Below are 22,581 nucleotides of genomic sequence, written 5' to 3' on the forward strand. Positions count from 1 at the left end.
AGTTGACCCGGTCTTGCCTTCAGAGGTTCTATCTTCGAATGATACCATCACAGAAGAGAATAAAGACGACACCGTCCAAATTCTCTTCATCAACACAGACTCCGACGAACAAGGGGGCAGTTTGCCCATTCCTTTATCGCAGGAAGGAACTTCGTCAGAGTCATACCCGGCCGTATACTCGGTCCCACCTCCAAGCAACCTAGTTGTATCCTTTGACTGGAATCAACTAGGCAGACCCCGCTTACCAGCAAGCATACCATTCAGAATTATCGTCCAAACATATAGAATGGTCATGGCTGCTACCATCATTGATGAGGGGGCTTCTGTGAGTATCCTTTCCTCTACTGCTTGGAAAGCGCTTGGTTCACCATCACTTTTCCCTGAAATAAGAAATCTGACAGGCTTTGATAAAGGAACCAGTCGACCTTTAGGGATTCTTCCCAATGTTCCCATAACATTGAAAAGGAAGACCGTTCAAATGAACGTGATGGTCATTCAAGGACCCTTGGATTATAACCTACTCCTTGGACGAGACTCTATTTATTGCATGGAGGCCATCGTCTCCTCACTCTTTAGAGTAATGTGTTTTCCGCATGAAGGAAGAATGGTCAAGCTCGTAGACCAACTTTCATTTCTCGGATCACGCATCGCAAATAGTCATATACCATCCCTAAATGGTCTCTCCACTCAAGAAATGTCTCAACCCATGGTCCGCCCTCCCGATGAGCGCGAGTAATCCGAAAGGATATGACTGGAACCCTGGGGGCATGCATCCTAGTCTGCTTCGGCAGGAAAACTTTGGGTATAGGGTAGGTTTCCGCGGGAGAATATGACTAGTCTGTACCCCGTCCGTGGTTGGAAGAGGGGTTATTCTAGAATAGGATTCTCTTGTCAAAGTTACGTGTTTGGCACTAAGGTCATTCACCTTTGTCTATCTCGGTAGACACCGCCGAAGAAGTGTTTTGTTTGAAAGATTAACAGAACAATCTTTGGGTAGCCTGAAAGAGGTAGGCCTCTCGCGGTAAAACAATTGTTTTGGCGGAAGTGAAGTAGAGGTAACCTTGAAACTCTGTTTTATATCTGGGGGCATGCAAACCTTTCGGAGTGCAAGCAAGGGCGGCTATTTATTTTTTAAATTTTTAGGACCTCTAACCCTTTAAACTCGTAGGATTAGTCGTTTCCGAGCTTGCATAAAGAAAGGATCCAGGGGCAAAGCTTTGTAAGATGAAGCTCCATAAAAAATAGCATCTTCAATGAGACATTCTTATCATATGACTGGATTAATCGAGCAGTTTTAGCACACAGTTCATGCTCGTTAAAAAATAAACGCAAGATCGAGCAGTTTTAGCACACAGTTCATGCTCGTTAAAAAATAAACGCAAGATCGAGCAGTTTTAGCACACAGTTCATGCTCGTTAAAAAATAAACGCAAGATCGAGCAGTTTTAGCACACAGTTCATGCTCGTTAAAAAATAAACGCAAGATCCGAGCAGTTTTAGCACATAGTTCATGCTCGTTAAAAAATAAACATAAGACCGAGCAAATGTTTCAACCCGCGTTTAAGCTCGTTAAAAAATGAACTATTCCGGTAAATAACCACCGTGAATGTAGCATTATCAGCCATTAAAGCCTTGGTCGTGTTTGCCCGTCACCTCCACTTTTCCATTGGCCGATCATTCACCTCCATATGATTGTTTACCCATTTTGAGGAACAGCTGCGAAGAGTGATTTCACTAGCCATCCTTGTGACACTGCCGTGATTTGGAAATTCTAATCCTTCCCTGGAATCAACTGCTACCCATTTTATCACTCGTTCCTCAAAAGACGAGTCTTCTTTAAGCTCTTTTCATCTGACTCGTAAAATATGAAAAGATTGCCGAGTTTTGGCCTTCCAGCTCGTTAAAGTGACCGGAAGAGCTATCCCTCCTCTAGATTTTAATATTTTTGGACATGAGGGATTATTGCACAAAAAGATCGAGCGCTTGCTTTATTCGGCTCGTTAAAACTATCGAAAATCCATCCCTTCTGTATTGTTTTATACTTTTTCGGACTTAAGGGATTAAATGACGAAAAATGACTTTTGGAGTTAACTTTATGTACCTTTTCAGACTCTCTAAAAATGAAAAGGACCGAGTTATCCTTGTCGTTAGACTCGTTAAATGCATTAAATAGCGACAAACTTGTCTTTAGACGAGAACGAGTTTCACTATCGCTAGGCTCGTTAAAACATAGCGATGGGTTTGCCCAAAGGGAAAATTATAGAACAAGCATATGTTATCCTCCTCAAGCTTGACAAAAATAAAGAGGTACTGGTCAGCAATGACTGGGGAAAAATTGGGAGAAACTCAAAGAAACTTTGATGGTAGCAAGTTGCTCTTGAACATGACACTTTTCCTCCGTACCACAATCGGGTTGGGTTGTTTCATTCACCGGTCACATCACCATGGTCTCGCCATACCATCCATATTTGGGGTAAATTCTACCGATCCATCGCATAAGTGTCGCCATATGTTCAAGAGAAGTCATTCATAGAAGTCACCGGTGTCCCATCCACTACCATACATTATACTCTTTCATGACCGCCACCCTGAATCATATATCATCAGATTGTTTTCACCTCCATCAAAGTCATTTGCTCCGTTTCGTGTCATTGATGTGGGATTCATTAAGGCCCTCCTTTGACGGATCGCTTCTTGTCGACATCAGCTCATTATCCAAGAAGTTGATCTAGGAACACCCCCTTCAGTACTTTGAAGCTTGCATGCCTCAATGGCAAGTTTCTCACTTCCGGCGACAGGTATATGTCAATGACCTTCGACCGAAATATTTTGCGTGGTGTTCGACGCCAAGTCCTCTATTCACACCACGTGAATTGTACTGCAGTACCTTGTGGGTCATCATCATTATCGGTGATTCCTCTCGCGCTTGTTAACAGTTTACATCATTGACTGGTAATCAAGCGATGTCTTTCCATGTTTGACTTCAGAGCAATTCTCACATGGATCGACTTGTACTTAGAGTGAAGATCGGACGAGATTGAAGACCCCGGATCTAGTTTCATCCATCCGGGCTGCGATATATATTCAGAAAATAAAGACATGGAAATGTACAGCTTTGCAGCACAGATAATCATCCTACCCAAAGGATGATGGCTCTATCAGAATCATCAGTCTATCATCAGACGATTGTCTGTCCTATGTACATGAAAATGAATTTATAAAGCTGAGCATGAGAATGCCCGCCTCAGCCAGATCATGAAAACAGTATGAAAATAATGTATTGTATTGTATTGTATTACGGGTCTCCTCCCAGCATTGAAAGAACTTCGGATCCTCCTAGATAATGCATTTCACCCGATAAACGGCCTCATACTTTAGGGGGCAACTGTTATAGACATTTTTGTGCCTTACAGCTCTAAGCATGAAATGTCCATAATCCAAGGGATCCAAAGTCCCTAAACATGTTGTTCCTACCCCTAGAGGAACAAGGCCAACAAACCACAGCAATTCACAAAAGTTCTCCATCAGAAACTGCTCAAAAACAAGTCAAATCAGGATAATTTCAGTGGCTCCACTGGCCATCCACTGGCCACCTGCGTTGCAAAGCACCCCAGTACACTATCTAGGTGCGTTGCAACGCACCCAAATGCACTACCAGGGTGCATTGAGCGGGAAATGACAAATGGCAGGGTCCTTTGTGCGAGGTGTAAAGACTGTGGAAGCTTCTAGAATCTTCCTCCATGACACTTGCCTTGCTGAGTTCGACTAAGTGATGAGTAAGAGGCTCTTAGTCTCCAAGTGGAAGCAAGAACTGACAGAGAGAGAGGACACTAGTCAGATCTCAAGCTGACTCATCCTCTCTCCAAACATCTATATATGGATCTCTCCTCCATGAGATCTAGAGGCTGGAATTTGGATATTGCAAAGAATTGCTGTTGGTTTGAGATTGGAATCATTGGGTGCTTTATGCTTTGAAGGGAGGTGAAGAAAGGATTTCATTCGCTGGGAGGTAGATGCTGGATTGGAACTCTCTTGGTTGTATCTCCTCCTGAACCTTGTTATTTCATCAATAAAGCTATTTTGGTTTCTCCTACATGCTGATGTGTCTTTGATGTATGATTGCATTAGTATGTTTAGTTTATTTCTAATCCTGAACTAGTTATGAATATGAATCTATGTCTTTGTGTAGTGTTCCCTTCTTGTGATCTTGCAGGAACTTGGTGAAGCTGGGCGTGCGAGAAGGCAAGTAGTTGGGAGCTCTCAAAGAGAAGAGAAACTGGATCGAGGGACAAACGGAAGACACCGGTTAGTCCATCCATCTCTCTTCATTCTTAATTCATAAAGGAAGAATACTAGAATAACTGTTTCTGTTTGTTGCTAAGGCATTGTCACACCTTAGGTGGATAGGATCGTCCTGCATAGGCATTTTTCCCCACAACACGCACATGCCACAAATCTAGGAAAAAGCGACATTTGGCGAGAGGTTTCTAAAACGACTTTTTCATGTAACCCTAAACTGCTAAAAATGGATCCCTAAAATCTAGGGATGCTTTTTTCCTTTTCGGGAAAGAGAAACCCATGCATGCAAAGCAAGATTGTTCAGTCCTGGAGGGAATCGGTAAACTTGGGAGCACATGCAACGGACTGCAAGCCTCTGTGTGAATTATGCACAGTTTCTGGGCTGAGTGGCTCTGGCTGTCCCTCAAGCTATGTGTAATTTTTGGATTGAAGGAAAGGCTATTAGCCATATCTGTGCAAATTTTGAGAGCAAGCAAAATGATGGGCTGCTCTGTGCAATTTTTAGAGGGAAGGTTTCCTGCTTGTTCTGTGCATTTCTGGAGAGCAACAAGCTGCCTTGATGTTCTGCACAATTCTAGAGAGGAAGGATGGTTCCCCTCCAGTTCTACGTAATTTTCCAAGTGAGCACAACAACGAGATCATGACCAAGTGACATGATGTTAGTTTGTGGGTGGAAGGCAAACATGCTAACAAACACAAGCTGATAAGACAAAAAAACTCAACTAAAGCATAAGTACCAATCAGTGCAAGACATGCTGCTAAGGATGGTTGGTAGCGAGACTCCAAAACGAAGCTAAGGAAAATTTTTAAAGGGTGGTTGTAGTCGCTACAACACTTGGCGACACACTGGTAGAACTCCAACTCTCTTAATGGACCTTGTTTCGTGAAAAGCAAGTCTAACTCCTCCGGAAGTATTGTTCGATTCTTAGATCATCATGGTTTCCACACTACCTTGATTGAAAGATGTAGCACCTTCCATGCTCTTGATCGTTCAATACAAATTCCAAGCCAAGTCAACTCAGTTGTTTCGAATGGGGATGAGGGGTATATTGGTGCACAAGTAATATCACTGTCAGAGTTTAAGTTTCATCTCTGGTGTTGCTCCGCTGCCAGCTGGACTGGACATTAGCCCGACGGAGTCACGTAGGAACACAAGCATCGCTTCGCTACCAGCGAGCCTGCTCAGTACCCCGGCAGAGTTACTTGCATCACCTCTCTGCGCAGGAAGCCTTTCTCTTCTTTTGCCTTATTCATTTTCAAAGTTTTCACATTTTCATTTTTTCATCTTTCATTTTTTGAAGAACTGTGCATAGGCACTTATTTATTTCATAGGTGGAAGAGGGATCCCGACTTATTGAGAGCATAAGAGGTTGTTCCTTGAGAGAATTATTTTATGTATACCTCTAACATACTTGTTAAGGTTTTCCCCTCACCTTACTCTACTTGACTGAGCTGACAAGGATTAACCTAAAACAATCGACTAGAGTAGGTGGTACTAGTTAGCGCGCAAGCGTTGTGTTTTCACCAAGATTCACTTCGAACATAACATATTTTCCATTGGTGTATCATTGACTGAAGACAACAAGTTCTACATAAAGAGAGAGGACGTCAGATAACCAAGCATTGATAGCTTCACAAGTCCTCTTGTAATTTACCCTGCTTGTCTTAAGAGTCAAACACGGTTTCATGCGAAACTAACCTACAGACGTAAACAAGCAAACAAAACAAAACAAAGCAAAGAGCATATGTAAATGCGAAAGAAAAGCAAGTAAACAAAGCAGGCAAGCAAGCAAACAAATAAACAAAGCAAGAAAGCAAACATGCATAAAGCAAACACTACTCCTACTCTTACACTAATGGTGCATGGTTCTGATCATGTGAAGTGATATTTCCAATGCAGCCACCGATGCATTGGCTAACCCATGTTGGTGAAGGCATGGTTCGTGAAAAGCACATTCAAGCGAACCAATAAACATGAAATATATAACAATGAAGACACACACTCTGAGTTTAAATGCGTCCACAGAAAAGAAAAGAGTGAAAGCACAGGACAAGCACTTAGTGGACTACCATGGTGTTGTGATACACTGCATGCAGATGTTAATAATATGCACTCTCTTAACTGTGACAGGCAAGCAAACATTAGAAAAAGAGATAACTTACTTCTTGCAAGTGTGCTTGTTGTGTATAATTCCTCCAATGCATGAGTGATGGGATCATGTTGTTCAAGTGGAGGAAGCGAAATCTGTGTGTTGGATTGATATTCAATGCATACAGATGAGTGATGAGGAGCCTTGGGTAGTTCAATAATTTCTTGATCGAAAGTGAAACCAACCTCAGGACAACGAGTGCCTGACATAACCATCAGTTCGGGCTGAAGTGCCTCGACAACCTGCAGGGTTTTGACTTCATCGATAGGTAGATCATCATAAACATGTGGCTTTGAAAGATCAACAACGATTGCACCAACATCGTGATCGAATAAATAGTAAATAGATCACAACAACTACGATCATAAAAATCAATGAGTTCATTGGCATCCTCATGATCTGATGAATCAAACAAAGGGGTAGATGAGAAGCAAGAATGTTCACCCTTTGCGTTTCTGGAAAAAGTAGATGAAAAATCAAGTGGATTTTCAGTGAAGAATTTGTCCTCTCCACTGTCAGATGATGGACTGATATCAGGTGTGTTCTGTGTATGATCAGAAGTAGATGCATCCATGGATGAATTTACACAAGGAAAATCAGAGATAATATAATCACCAAAGATGTCAAGAAAATGCAGAGGAGGCACTGAAATAAGGAGCTCATCCTTCACTGCGGGTTGATGTTTAGATTCCCAATCATACTCATCGTAAATGATAATGTAGGTTGGCTGTGCAACATCAAATTTGTCGATGGCTTGATCCTCGTTCACAAAAGGTGTAGAGTCTAGAACGAAAGAACACAAGACAGTACAATCCAGAGGATTAGTAGAATGCGGAGACAGAGGTTGAGGTAACAAATGCATATGACAACCCATGGGCTTCCCAACCAACTCCGCAAACAATTAAGAGTGGTGATGGTGGAAGCATGTACCAGTTGAATAGTCGTGTGTGCACGCTTTCCCACATCACTCTGCGGGGTTGGAGCTATTTGATGAGGGGAAGGCAGGCAATGTTATATTGGCAACTAGGGCCAAACTCCATGTGGGTCAACTTATTTATGGCAGCTGATATTTTTATTGGATCCCTCTCGTCGAGAGGTGTAGGATTGATCTAAAGATCATCTGATTTCGATAAGTATTTATGGAGATATGAATTTATTTTTGATTATGGATTTATTATCTTGCCGACCAGCACGTAGGCTCGAGAAGCCCAAACGTCATGTCTATTCAACCTATACGTTTTGGTATAAATAGAAGAGGATTTGAAGTCATTTGGACACTCTTCATGTGATCTCTTCTCCACGGTTGGGTTTTTGGAGAAGGAGAAAACGCTAAGAGTATTTGCTATGATGCCCAAGCCGCAGTAGCATAATGATATAGATCTAAACACTACTATGGAAGAAACCCTAGAAGATGTCTCTAAACACGCAGCAACAGGAAGGCTCAAGATCTCATAACGCAGTCCAAGAAGAAACCTATGTTGCTTTACAGATCTAGCAGTGTGTAATCTGGCCAGCCATGGCATTATGGTGGAATGTAGTTATGGTGAACGCTGTGGCATTATGGTGAAACACAGTCTTGGCAATGTCTAAATTGAAGTAGTAGTCAACGTGATGAAAATGCCGCAGATAGCGTAGGCCTGTTCATGGTGAGACCTATACGCTATGCACGGAATCACATGTATGCAAACGCTGTTCATATATTAAATGTTGTTCATGTTTTATATCCAAAGTTTTTCATGTTATATATCAAACGCTGTTCATATATTAAACGTTGTTCATGTTATAAGCGGTTCACGTTCATTTATACATATTCATATGAATATGGAACCATGTTATATGAAACCACATATATATACGCAATATGGAACCATGCTATACGCAGTCCATACAACACACAACACTACCACGCAGACCATAGAACGCATTATGTATATACGCTGGGCATTATGTAGATACGTTGGAAATATAAACGCTGGACATTATGTATATATGCTGGAAGTATATACGTTGGATATATACGCTGGGCATTATGTATATACGCTGAATATATACGTTGGATATATACGCTGGGCATTATGTATATATACTGAATATATACGTTGGATATACCATGTAGTCATACACAGTCATGGGATCATACGCAGTATGGAACACAATCACCTAGACACAGTCATATGTATATACGCTGGAAGTATATACGTTGGATATATATGCTGGGAATTATGTATATACGCTGGATATACCACGCAATGATACACAGTCATGGGATCATACGCGGTATGGAACACAGTCACCTAGACACAGTCATATGTATATACGCTTCATGATGTATGGAACGGTCATATATATTATGAGAGCAGTCATATAATATATATAATCTACTTCAGTCATAACTGCAGTCCAACATGATTATGAAGAACGCTGGTCATATAAACAGTGATAAGCAAATAATGGGACTGCATGCTTTGCTAGGCTGCAAGCCATAGCAAGCAGCTAAGGCTGATATACAGAAGGATAGTAAAGGCAGCATGATGATATGAGCATCGGACAACAGAATGATGTAAGCATAGGACATCATGATGATGATGCATAGGCAGCATTATAAGATCATGAACATGAAGGGTAGCAACATGATAAGATCATGGACATGGGCAGCATGATGATAATCACAACTATTGCAGCATGGCGTCATATGCAGTGATGCAGCTAGTGGACCTAGATGCAGTACTATGATAGGTGAAGCCGTCACCTTGGAGAATCAGTTGAAGCAGAATGTCTTCAACTGATCTCATCGTTATACGAAATGATCTATGCTAGATCTAGATAAGTCAAAGTGTTGACGTCTATTGTAAATGTACTATCTCTCTCTCTCTTTCTCTGCTGAACTTTGAAGAACATAAAAGAAGAATTGATCAAGGGTTTCCCCACACATTGTGGGGTTTGTCCCTGGCTAGCGCCACATCTTGTGTCCTCTTCTCTTGGCTTGTCTTTTGTGATTTATGTTCATGTTCTATCTGCAGTTTACTTTATGTTGATGTGATTGCTAATATGGAAAAAGAAATTAAATAAATTGCTCTAGCATAGAACATACCTAAACTTAACATGGTATCAGAGCTGAGGTGAAGACAATGTCCAAGCAAGAGTGAAAGAGCAATCACGAAGACAGTTGGGACAAGATAGAAGGATCAATGGGTTCCTCATAATTCACCTAGAGTGAATTCGAAGCAGAGAATGTTATCAGAATGACGCAGCGGAAGTTTCTGATGGCCTACCTAAAGATCTGGGAAGTTCGGATCTAAGGGTGGAAGGAAAGGTAGATGCCTTGATGATAAGTTCAGCCCTTATGCAAAGGAGTGTCCGAATGACAGAGTTGCAGGTCATCAAGGATACGACCGTCTCTTCAAAGAAAGCAAGGAACCCCAGAATCACTTTTATGTACCTGATCGCAAGAAGAACCTGGTATCCATTTCAGAAATGGAAGACAAAGGTTTTAGGGTGGCACTCAACGATGGAAAGGTACGTGTTTGAAATAGAATTTTCAAATATGTTTTTAAGTTCAGGGTTGTATTAAGTTACAATAAGTCCACTAGGGACCATGTCCGTTGACACATAGCACTGGAGGTCTGTGAGTCAGATGGTGACAAGGAAGCCTGAATTCAAAAAGAGCATGAAAGTACATGTCTGAGATGTACCGAAGGAAAATCTTACAAGGGGACCATTCCCCTCATGTAGTAGGTTCACAGATTTGAAACAACCCGTGGAGTTTGAGATTCTTGAACGGGAATCTCATGTATACAGGTAGAAGAAAGCCCTCTATGGCTTGAAGCAAGACACCCTGGGCATAGCATGAGAGGATCAACAACTGTCTGATGAAGCTGAGATTCATTAGGAGTGAAATCGAACCAAACCATCCGAAGGTTGTGGATGATAGACCTCTCATACCGGCACTTATGTCTGACAGGTGCAGACCCTCTCATTTGTAGAAGACAGAGGGAGTTGGATTCCGAATGTGGAAAGATAAACTGCAAGCTTGTGACTACCTCGAGGATCTTAACTTTCAAGAAGATTATATGGTAGTAATGCCAGACCAAATTTGGGAAATGCCTCTAAGTTTCATAAACTCATTCGCATTGATGTTCTTAGAGAACCTTCGTCCAAGAATGTGCACTACAGTTAGGACGGAGAGCTCATATTTGGTTGAGCCTCACTATATTGGTGCCAATAATCTTCTGAGATGTCTTCACGACATAATCTCTCATGGATTGAGATACACTGTCGGAAATATGAAACTACATGATTATTCGAATGCTGATTGGGCAGGCAATGTGGAGGATCAGTGGAGCACTTCTTAGTGTTGTTTCTCTTTGGATTCTGCTTCGATATCATGGATGAGCAGGAAGCAGAAGTCGGTTGTCAGAAGCACCGCCGAGACCAGATAGATATCTACGAGTATGATCTCGTATGAAGTTGCTTGGTTGGGGAAGCTATTCAGTGAGTTGTTTGTACACATACCACTGTGATTCTTTGTAACAACCAGAGGTGGGATTTGATTATTGAGGAATCCCATATTCATCAATTGCTCCAGCAGATAGACATCATATACTACCTTATCTGGGATATGGTAAGTCGATGAGCAAGGAGGCTCCATCGCATTAAGATGATGTAAAGGTCGATACACCTTGTCAAAGCCCCGGGGAAAGATCTAATCTGTGATTTTCCCAAACGACTTGGAGTCATCAAGAAACCCTTGTACAAGGGTCCTGCATGTTGCATACATTGAGCTCTGGGAGCTTGCGGTTCTTACTGGAGCAACATATGACCACAGGGTGACTCACCCTCCCCTGGTGGTGCACACTGGAACAAGATAATTCGCTCTCTTGTGGGACAAGATGATTCGCTCTCTTGTGGAACAGGATGATTCTCTCTCCTGTGTAGCCGGATGATTAGTTCTCCTGTGAGGCCTGGATTGATGTGTTCTCCTGTGAGGCTTGGATTGATGTGTTCTCCATGGCGATTGTAGTAGGATTGATGAGTTCTCTTGTGAGGCCTGGATTGATGTGTTCTCCATGGTGATTGTAGTAGGATTGATGTGTTCTCCTGTGAGGCCTGGATTAATGTGTTCTCCATGGCGATTGTAGTAGGATTGATGTCTTCTCTTGTGAGGACAGGATTAATTGAGTTCTCCTATCGAGGCATCCTACCCATGCAGTCTGGGACTCATGGGAAGTACCTCTCATTTGATCAATGAGCAGGGAAATGAAGTTAGGGACCATAGTAGTACCGATGGACGCATCGTTGTATCTACCGTACTCCCTACGCTAGGATGACCTCCATTGATCTGGGACCAGTGGTAGGAGTTGTACGTATTATGACGCTGACTTCGGGTCGGTTGAGACTGGTCTGGGACTGGTGGTACATACTCTGAGACTGACTTCGTGTCAGTGCAGGACTGGTCTGGGACCAGTGAGAGTGGTACATACTATGACACTGACTTCGAGTCGGTTGAGACTGGTCTGGGACTAGTGATACCCTCTGTAAGCCTGCGATACTGGTCTAGGACGAGTGGTAGGAGTGGTACCCACTATGACGCTGACTTTGGGTCTGTTGAGACTGGTCTAGGACCAGTGGTACGCACTTTGAGACTGACTTCGGGTCAGTGGAGAATGGTATGAGACATTCTCGATCAATTCTTCTTCTTCATAGTTCAGCAGAGCAGAGCAGAGCCAACAGAGCTGAGCAGATCCAATAGATCAGAGTAGAGTCAACAGAGCTGAGCAGACCAGAGCAGAGTAGAGCAGAGCTAGCAGAGCCAACAGAGCTGGGCAGAGCACTGATGGTAGAGATAGTACAATTGGACTTTTGGATCAACAGATGGAGTTCTCCCTAGTTGAGAGGGAGTGTTAAATTGGAAACTAGGGCCAAACTTCATGTGGGTTAGCTTATTTATGGAAGCTGATATTTTTATTGGATCCCTCTCGTTGAGAGGTGTAGGATTGATCTAAAGATCATCTGATTTCCATAAGTATTTATGGAGATATGAATTTAATTTTGATTATGGATTTATTATCTAGCCGACCAGCAACTTATGTAGGCTTAAGAAGCCCAAACATCATGTCTATTCAACCTATACGTTTTGGTATAAATAGAAGAGGATTTGAAGTCATTTGGACACTCCTCATGTGATCTCTTCTCCACGGTTGGGTTTTTGGAGAAGGAGAAAACGCTAAGAGTATTTGCTATGATGCCCAAGCCACAATAGCATAATGATCTAGATCTAAACACTACTATGGAAGAAACCTTAGAATCTCTCTCTAAATACGCAGCAACAGGAAGGCTCAAGATCTCATAACGCAGTCCAAGAAGAAACCTACGTTGCCTTACAGATCTAGCAGTGTGTAATATGGGCATCCATGGCATTATGGTGAAATGCAGTTATGGTGAACGTTGTGGCATTATGGTGAAACATAGTCCTGGCAATGTCTAAATTGAAGCAGTAGTCAACGTGATGAAAATGTCGCAGATAGCGTAGGCCTGTTCATGGTGAGGCCTATATGCTGTGCATGGAATCATATGTATGCAAACGCTGTTCATATATTAAACGATGTTCATGTTTTATATCCAAAGGTGTTCATGTTATATATCAAACGCTATTCATATATTAAACGTTGTTCATGTTATATATCAAACGCTGTTCATGTTATAAGCGGTTCATGTTCATTTATACACAGTCATATGAATATGGAATCACGTTATATGAAACCACATATATATACGCAATATGGAACCACGCTATACGCAGTCCATACAATGCACAACACTACCACGCAGACCATACAACGCATTATGTATATATGCTGGGCATTATGTATATACGCTGGAAATATAAATGATGGATATATACGCTGGACATTATGTATATATGCTGGAAGTATATACATTGGATATATACACTGAATATATACGTTGGATATACCACACAGTCATACATAGTCATGGGATCATACGCGGTATGGAACACAGTCACCTAGACATAGTCATATGTATATACACTGGAAGTATATATGTTGGATATATATGTTGGGCATTGTGTATATACGTTGAAAATATATGCGCTGAATATATACGCTGGATATACCACGCAGTGATACACAGTCATGGGATCATACGCGATATGGAACACAGTCACCTAGACACAGTCATATGTATATACGCTTCATGATGTATGGAACGTCATATATATTATGAGAGCAGTCATATAATATATATAATCTGCTTCAGTCATAACTGCAGTACAACATGGTTATGAAGAACGCTGGTCATATAAATAGTGATAAGAAAATAATGGGACTGCATGCTTTGCTAGGCTGCAAGCCATAGCAAGCAGCTAAGGCTGACATAGAGAAGGATAGTAAAGGTATCATGCTGATATGAGCATCAGACAACATAATGATGTAAGCATAGGACAGCATGATGATGATGCATAGGTAGCATTATAAGATCATGAACATGAAGGGCAACAACATGATAAGATCATGGACATGGGCAGCATGATGATAATCACAACTATTGCAACATGGCGTCATATGCAGTGATGCAGCAAGTGGAACTAGATGCAGTACTATGATAGGTGGAGCCGTCACCTTGGAGAATCAGTTGAAGCAGAATGTCTTCAACTGATCTCATCGTTATACGAAAAGATCTATGCTGTTGACGTCTATTGTAAATGTACTATCTCTCTCTCTCTCTCTCTCTCTCTTTCTCTATTGAACTTTAAAGAACATAAAAGAATAATTGATCAAGGGTTTCCCCACACATTGTGGGGATTGTCCCTGGCTAGCGCCACATCTTGTGTCCTCTTGTCTTGGCTTGTCTTTTGCGATTTATGTTCATGTTCTATCTGCAGTTTACTTTATGCTGATGTGATTGCTAATATGGAAAAAGAAATTAAAGAAATTTCTCTAGCATAGAACATACCTAAACTTAACAGACAATCACTTGTGCCAGTGACTGTGTCTGCTTGTGATTGTGCAACTCCATCACCAAAGTATGCTGAGCGGGGTTTGAAATTTTTCTTCACTTGGGGACTGATTGATTTGTGACAACAATATTCAAATTTGTCCATGAGATATTGGAATTTCATCTGAAGTTTCGGAGCTTCAAACATGAGCAGACAGAAGTGCTTCCAAAAATTCATAGGTGATTCATGGGGGGCCTGCTGCTATTTTAACATTTTTTGGTCAAGAACTTCAAGATCAAAATGATGGAAAACAAATTTGATTAAATCACTGAACTACTTAAATGAGTGCACACAATTGGTAGTCAGGTTGCAGCACCATTGCTCTGGGGATTCGCGAAGTGTGTATGCAAGCAACACTCTGACCTTTACTTCATCAAAATCTTTAGCATCATCCAAGAATGAAAGGAAGTCATGTAAGTTCTTAGGCTAGGCCACTTCGCCTTTACCATCATATGTGAGTTCCGACAAGTGATATAAGAACTCCTTCGTGACTTCGAAGGAATATGCATTGGACAAACATTGCAGCGGGTTCACTACAACAATATCCATGATAGATGTACGAAGATTCAAATCAGGATGTGAGGACTCAACTTGTCATCTGACCCTCCTTCTAGTGCAAGAAATGTTGACGGTGCTGGACCTGCCAACATGTCAGGGGATCTCCCTGGTAAGAAGTCCCAACTAGACCTCAGACTGTTTGGAGTAGGAGTCTTGGCAGTGGGTAGTATGGGATCACTTTGACTTCGGTGGTGCACAGAGGTAAGTAAGATGTCCTTATTGGAAGCAAGGGTGTGACCTTGCAACAAGTCAAGGAAGGTGCATGAAAGGCTCTAACACACGGAAAGGGGATAGAGTTCACCCCTTAGAAACCTATGATAGCACACAGCTTGAAAGGGAACACACGAGCATAAAGACACCATGAGATGGAAAGCATGATAGCCGACGATCCAAAGTGACGAATTATACCAACAACATGCTTCAATAAGATTCATACAAACATATACGGAATAGTCAATACATACATGCACAAATTGCAGCTACATACATCATTAAAGTAGCCAGGATAGCCGAACTACAATAACAATATATGCATGAAACGTGTTGGCTTTGTTATGTTAAAGGAGTGAAAGATTCAATCATACATAAAACCATGACAACCATTAGCCCCGATAGCGGAACATTACAGTCACTGCCGCCTGCTCCTCCAAAGAGATGTACTAGCTCTACATTATGGAGAAGCCAAGGCTTGTTTCAATACACTCCAAGCTTTCTCAAAGTTATCCTATAGGAAGCTTGGCTCCCAAAAGACTATACAATGAGTTATGAGGTTCTATAAATAGAAAAGGGTGGGGTGACCCTTGACATTCCCCTTCGTAACTCTTCAACTACCCTCATGACTCTTCAACTTACACATGACCGTTACATTCTACTATTGACACATGGGCTTTCAATTTTACAACATGTTTACATTAGAATCTGCACATGTACCAATGTGAGACAAAAATGGGCTTGAGTAAGCCATGCAAGGCATAACTAATACTCAGACAACTATGGGAAGACTAACTCTTCGACATCCTCTCGATGATCGACGGCGGCTAACTGATGCTGAGCTTGGTAGTCTGTTATGGTGTCCGCGTGCTCTGTGGTGACATCCTTCTGAAAGCAAACTCTTGCCTTCGTTGCATCTGGGTACACTAATTTGGAACCTCTTTCCAACTCGTCGGATAACATGCGCATTATAGTTTTGAGTGCACACGAACCAACAACATACTTGTGCATAGTGTCTGTGCTCATCAACAAGTCTGTGCTGGTGGCTATGCACATCAACGGATCAAAGTGCATGTCTAGCTCCAGTCAGACTTGGTTATTTGTCTTTGCCTCGGTGAGTGTGCCAATGGATGGGACCGCATGCATGCACACAATGACATCCATGCTCCTGAAAACTTGTGCGAATGAAGCTTATAAACTGGTGATGAGTTGCGGGAGTTCCTCATAGTTCTGTATATGACTTCGGATGCATGCCTTCTGTTAGACTTCGTCTTGTCAAGTCAAATGTGAGATTGATTCTTCTTCAAAACCCTGTTTTGAAGAAGAAATCATTAAATGTGTTTTTTTTTTTTAGAATATGTAATTTGTCAAAATGTTCCAAAGCTCTACAGTTCTTCAAATGGCAGCAGTTTCATCAACTCCTATCTCTGCATTCAAACGAAACAAAAAATTGGCATTTACATAAAGGGCTTACAGATGCATGATAGTGGCATGCATACATGTGGGTACTTAAAACTGTGGGCACAAGGAAAGATTTACATGAACCAACCACAAGCATGCTACGCAGCTTGCACTTGCAGGCAATACAGCAAGAGACCAAGACATTTGCGTTACAACAATTTTGTACCATTGCCATGGTCTAAAACAACTAGAAACATGCCATGTACCTGCCAATGGGGAATAATCAACAAGCAAGGCCTCTTTAAATCCTTCTTTCCTTGATGATTCATTGGTGAACTGGATGTAATCAGTTTGGTAGAGTAAGAGCAGTCATTGGATTCGAAGGCAACACTATTGATTAATCAGTTACTGGTCAAGAAGCACTTTATACAGGGGAAGCGTTGACAGAGTCTACACTTATAGGAGGTCCGAGCTACAAAATGCTGGCCAACTAAAGGCCTGAGAATGGGACTAAGAGACCTTTCAAGAATTTCATGTATCTTGCAGTTTCATATTGTGGATGGACATATGCAAGGGACATTTAACCCGTTGTGATTATTCTAACTGTAATTCCAATATAGCCTCAAGATTCTTATGTCAGTAACTCCAAGTAACACTCTCAATTTGTGGACAATATGACTCCATTTTAGAGAAGAACTGTGAATTTGTTGACTTATTTGATAACATGACATTATCTAGATGTCGGCAAATTTCTATAGTTGCTCGGTGGGAGTCACTGGAATTCCTTCTTTCTCTACTTTACTCAAGGCTGGGAGCTTCAACTTTCCACTGCATATCCAGTGTTGAGACTTGGGATTTGACGATGGGACTACTTGAGTGCGTGGTCATGATGTTCTAGGTCTCTAGATGGGACTAAAACTTTTGAAGATGATAAAAATTGGCAACTATGGTTAAATAATTCAAATAGCACAGATTGTCTACAAGGTGCTCTTTCAACGGTGTTTACATATGGCATATACTCAACAACAGTTCCGCTGATAATAAAAAATAGCGTCATCACCAAGTACATTTATTCATTGTTCTGGGGTTTTCAGCAAATCAGCACTTTGGCTGGCATTCAAGTCCCAAGTCTTTTTGTGTGGGAAGTGTTGTTTTCAATAGGAATTATTGGACTGGGCCTATTGGTCTTTGCTCTGCTTATTGGAAATATGAAAAATTTTCTCCAATCTCTTGGCCGCAGGAGATTAGAAATGCAGTTGAGACAGCGTGATGTGGAACTGTGGATGGATCATCGTCGATTGCCAGTATCTGTGCGAAGGCGAGTGAGGCAATCTGAATGGTTCAAGTGGGCAGCAAATCGGGGCATTAATGAAGAACAGTTGCTGGAGAATTTACCTGAGGACTTACAAAGGGAAATTCGAAAACCATCTTTGTTTAGATCTTGTCAAGAAGGTGCGCATTTTCACTGTTATGGATGATCAAGTACTAGATGCTATTTGTGAACGGTTAAGGTAGTGCCTTTACAGAGGTGGAAGTGAAATTCTAAGGATAGGCTATCCTATAGATAAAATGATCTTTATTGTGCGAGGAAACTTGGAAAGCACTGGCAAAGATGGCTCAGTTAATATTTCTGGAGGAGACATATGTGGTGAAGAACTGCTTACGTGGTGCCTCGAGCACACTCCACTACAGAATAACAGCAAGAGGTTCAGATGAACTGGCCAAAGAGAAATTTCTAGTAGAACAGTCCGTGTGCAGCGGCAGTGATTTCGGTAGCAACAGCTGGCTCATGAATATGGCCCAAGAGCGCTATTCAAACGGAGCCAAAATACTTTAGATTGGAACGAAGATATACATCACAACAAAAGACATAGGATTCGATTCCTATTTCAAGACTTCAGTTAACGATTCAAAGGGATCTGCGCTCCAGCATTTATCTCTTAATTGGCCATCAAAGGATTTTTAGAGGAACGTTGTTCTATTTTAGAATAGATGGAAACACTCTTTTCTTTTTTTGTAACTGCAGGTGAAACAACGCCCCTGTTTTGGGGTCAATTTGTTTTTCCTTAGCAGCATGTATTTATTATATCAAAAATTCATTTGTAAGAGTGGGAGAGAATTCGGAGAGGTGTGCGTGTAAGAGAGAACAGAGCTTTCATTGTACAGATTTTGACAAAGATTTTAATTAAAAAATGCAGCTCTGACCCCTGAGATTCCTGTGGTATGAAATTTAACATTTGTGTCCTCTTTTGTTTCATATGTAGCCTGTTATGTGTTCATGTCATTTCATGATCGTTTCCATTTGAGCAAATGAAGTGTTAAGGTAGAATTCATAATTTATATGCTCTGCCTTTAAGTTTGTTCATATTTAATGTTTTCTTCTATTTGACAAGGATTCATCCTCTATGCCCTTGTCAGCTCCTCAACAGTCTTGCCATTCCATTTAATCTCAATTTGATGTTAAACTTTCTTGCATACCTTGCCTCAGGACATAATCTGTGTTTTTGATTATATTTCTTTGTTCAAGCTGTTTCTTTGCCCCATGAAACCCAGAAAAACCCCATCATTTTATTAAAACCCCTTTTTTTATTAATTTACTAGCCTAAAATCAGTTTCTTTTAAAGTCATCTCAGCCCCTTTTAGAAAACTTTTTGCTGAGATAGACTGGAGAGAGCCCTCTCCTGTCGGCTAAGTGGTTTGATGTTGCCTTGGATTTTGCCTTCCTCAGCCTGAGGCAAATTCGAGCGCTAACATATTGGCAACCATACTGGGGAGAACAAATTGTTGATTGTCTTGTCCCAGTACATGAAATCAAATTGCAGATCTGACGCTGATGGTGGACAACAGTCAGACATATATGCAGGCTGAACCATTCACCTGACGACTCCAATTCGATCCAGACAGTCCAGTGCATGCTGATCCGTTCATGCAATGGTAGGGTATGTGGCAAACCCTACACATTGTGAAGCTATAAAAGAGGTTAGAAATGAGTTAGCAGATTCTGAATTTGATGAAGATTTTTGCAGTGCCGTGCTTCATTGGTTGAAATCTCCAAAGTTCCCTTTTGAAACTAAAACTAGATTTTGTGAGTTAGTTGTTGAAAGAGTTGAGAAGGAGATTCAATATTTAGATGAGCAGATTCAGTCATATGATTTCCAAGACCCTAAAAAGTTCTTGGAAATCCTTCCTCCATTGAAACAAGAAATCATAGAATTGCCTACAGATGTTTACATTGACAGTGCGCAGCTGGAAGTATGCATTGCAGAGTTGGGGCAGCCAACAGAGTCCGGCTCCTGCGATCCAATGGCAACATACATGGACACATTTTTCAGTTTGACTGATAGATCAAGCTGTCTTATACATAGCCAGATTCATTACGTGCATGAAGGGCTGCCAGCAATTACATCTGTGTCCTGGTGGAAGCATTCTCAACCGGCATCATTCTCAGATTTACTTGAATGGTTGATCTGGCACTTCAGTATTACCTGATCTAGTGTTTTTACAGCAAAGTAGGGTAGATTTTGTGAATAAATAAGCAGCCGAAAGGCAGCATTTCATTCTGAGTTTCATTTACAGTTTAGTTTGAAGTTTGCCGAGTCAGTCTTTCAATCAATTCAGTCAGTTTCCAGTTAATAAGTTGAGTCTACAGTTGTGTCGATTTGTTGAAATAATAGACTCCATTTCCCAATGGATAGAGGCACTGTCTGCTCTCCCAAAGTTCTGCGGTTCTTGGCACCTCCAAAAAGCGGCAACTGCCATCCCTAGTGGAGCCGATGTTAGACTCCGTCTTGTCAAGTCAAATGTGAGATTGATTCTTCTTCAAAACCCTGTTTTGAAGAAGAAATCATTAAATGTGTTTTTTTTTTAGAATATGTAATTTGTCAAAATGTTCCAAAGCTCTACAGTTCTTCAAATGGCAGCAGTTTCATCAGCTCCTATCTCTGCATTCAAACGAAACAAAAAATTGGCATTTACATAAAGGGCTTACAGATGCATGACAGTGGCATGTATACATGTGGGTACTTAAAACTGTGGGCACAAGGAAAGATTTACATGAACCAACCACAAGCATGCTACGCAGCTTGCACTTGCAGGCAATATAGCAAGAGACCAAGACATTTGCATTACAACAATTTTGTACCATTGCCATGGTCTGAAACAGCTAGAAACATGCCATGTACCTGCCAATGGGGAATAATCAACAAGCAAGGCCTCTTTAAATCCTTCTTTCCTTGATGATTCATTGGTGAACAGGATGTAATCAGTTTGGTAGAGTAAGAGTAGTCATTGGCTTCGAAGGCAGCACTATTGATTAATCAGTTACTGGTCAAGAAGCACTTTATATAGGGGAAGCGTTGACAGAGTCTACACTTATAGGAGGTCCGAGCTAAAAAATGTTGGCCAACTAAAGGCCTGAGAATGGGACTAAGAGACCTTTCAAGAATTTCATCTATCTTGCAGTTTCATATTGTGGATGGACATATGCAAGGGACATTTAACCTGTTGTGATTATTCTAACTGTAATTCCAATATAGCCTCAAGATTCTTATGTTAGTAACTCCAAGTAACACTCTCAATTTGTGGACAATATGACTCCATTTTAGAGCAGAACTGTGAATTTGTTGACTTATTTGATAACATGACATTATCTAGATGTCGGCAAATTTCTATAGTTGCTGGGTGGGAGTCACTGGAAATTCCTTCTTTCTCTACTTTACTCAAGGCTGGGAGCTTCAACTTTCCACTGCATATCCAGTGTTGAGACTTGGGATTTGACGATGGGACTACTTGAGTGCGTGGTCATGATGTTCTAAGTCTCTAGATGGGACTAAAACTTTTGAAGATGATAAAAATTGGCAACTATGGTTAAATAATTCAAATAGCACAGATTGTCTACAAGGTGCTCTTTCAACGGTGTTTACATATGGCATATACTCAACAGCAGTTCCGCTGATAATAACAAATAGTGTCATCACCAAGTACATTTATTCATTGTTCTGGGGTTTTCAGCAAATCAGCACTCTGGCTGGCAATCAAGTCCCAAGTCTTTTTGTGTGGGAAGTGTTGTTTTCAATGGGAATTATTGGACTGGGCCTATTGCTCTTTGCTCTGCTTATTGGAAATATGCAAAATTTTCTCCAATCTCTTGGCCGCAGGAGATTAGAAATGCAGTTGAGACAGCGTGATGTGGAACTGTGGATGGATCGTCGTCGATTGCCAGTATCTGTGCGAAGGCGAGTGAGGCAATCTGAACGGTTCAAGTGGGCAGCAAATCGGGGCGTTAATGAAGAACAGTTGCTGGAGGATTTACCTGAGGACTTACAAAGGGAAATTCGAAGCCATCTTTGTTTAGATCTTGTCAAGAAGGTGCACATTTTTACTGTTATGGATGATCAAGTACTGGATGCTATTTGTGAACGGTTAAGGCAGCGCCTTTACATAGGTGGAAGTGAAATTCTAAGGATAGGCTATCCTATAGATAAAATGATCTTTATTGTGCGAGGAAACTTGGAAAGCACTGGCAAAGATGGCTCAGTTAATCTTTCTGGAGGAGACATATGTGGTGAAGAACTGCTTACGTGGTGCCTCGAGCACACTCCACTACAGAATAACAGCAAGAGGTTCAGACGAACTGGCCAAAGAGCAATTTCTAGTAGAACAGTCCGTGTGCAGCGGCAGTGATTTGGGTAGCAACAGCTGGCTCATGAATATGGCCCAAGAGCGCTATTCAAACGGAGCCAAAATACTTTAGATTGGAACGAAGATATACATCACAGAAAAAGACATAGGATTCGATTCCTATTTCAAGACTTCAGTTAACGATTCAAAGGGATCTGCGCTCCAGCATTTATCTCTTAATTGGCCATCAGAGGATTTTTAGAGGAACGCTATTCTATTTTAGAATAGATGGAAACGCTCTTTTCTTTTTTTGTAACTGCAGGTGAAA

General features: G+C 41.3%; 1 pseudogene; it reads left to right on the plus strand.

Annotated features, from left to right (window-relative positions):
• Positions 1 to 18,246: 18,246 nt before the first annotated feature.
• On the plus strand, positions 18,247 to 22,316 carry LOC149148249 (putative cyclic nucleotide-gated ion channel 20, chloroplastic pseudogene; annotated as a pseudogene).
• Positions 22,317 to 22,581: the final 265 nt, after the last annotated feature.

The sequence above is a fragment of the Pinus tabuliformis genome, chromosome 9 (assembly GCF_031772625.1).
Source record: "Pinus tabuliformis cultivar Carrire ecotype Pingquan chromosome 9, CPIR1, whole genome shotgun sequence".
Lineage (NCBI taxonomy): Eukaryota > Viridiplantae > Streptophyta > Pinopsida > Pinales > Pinaceae > Pinus > Pinus tabuliformis.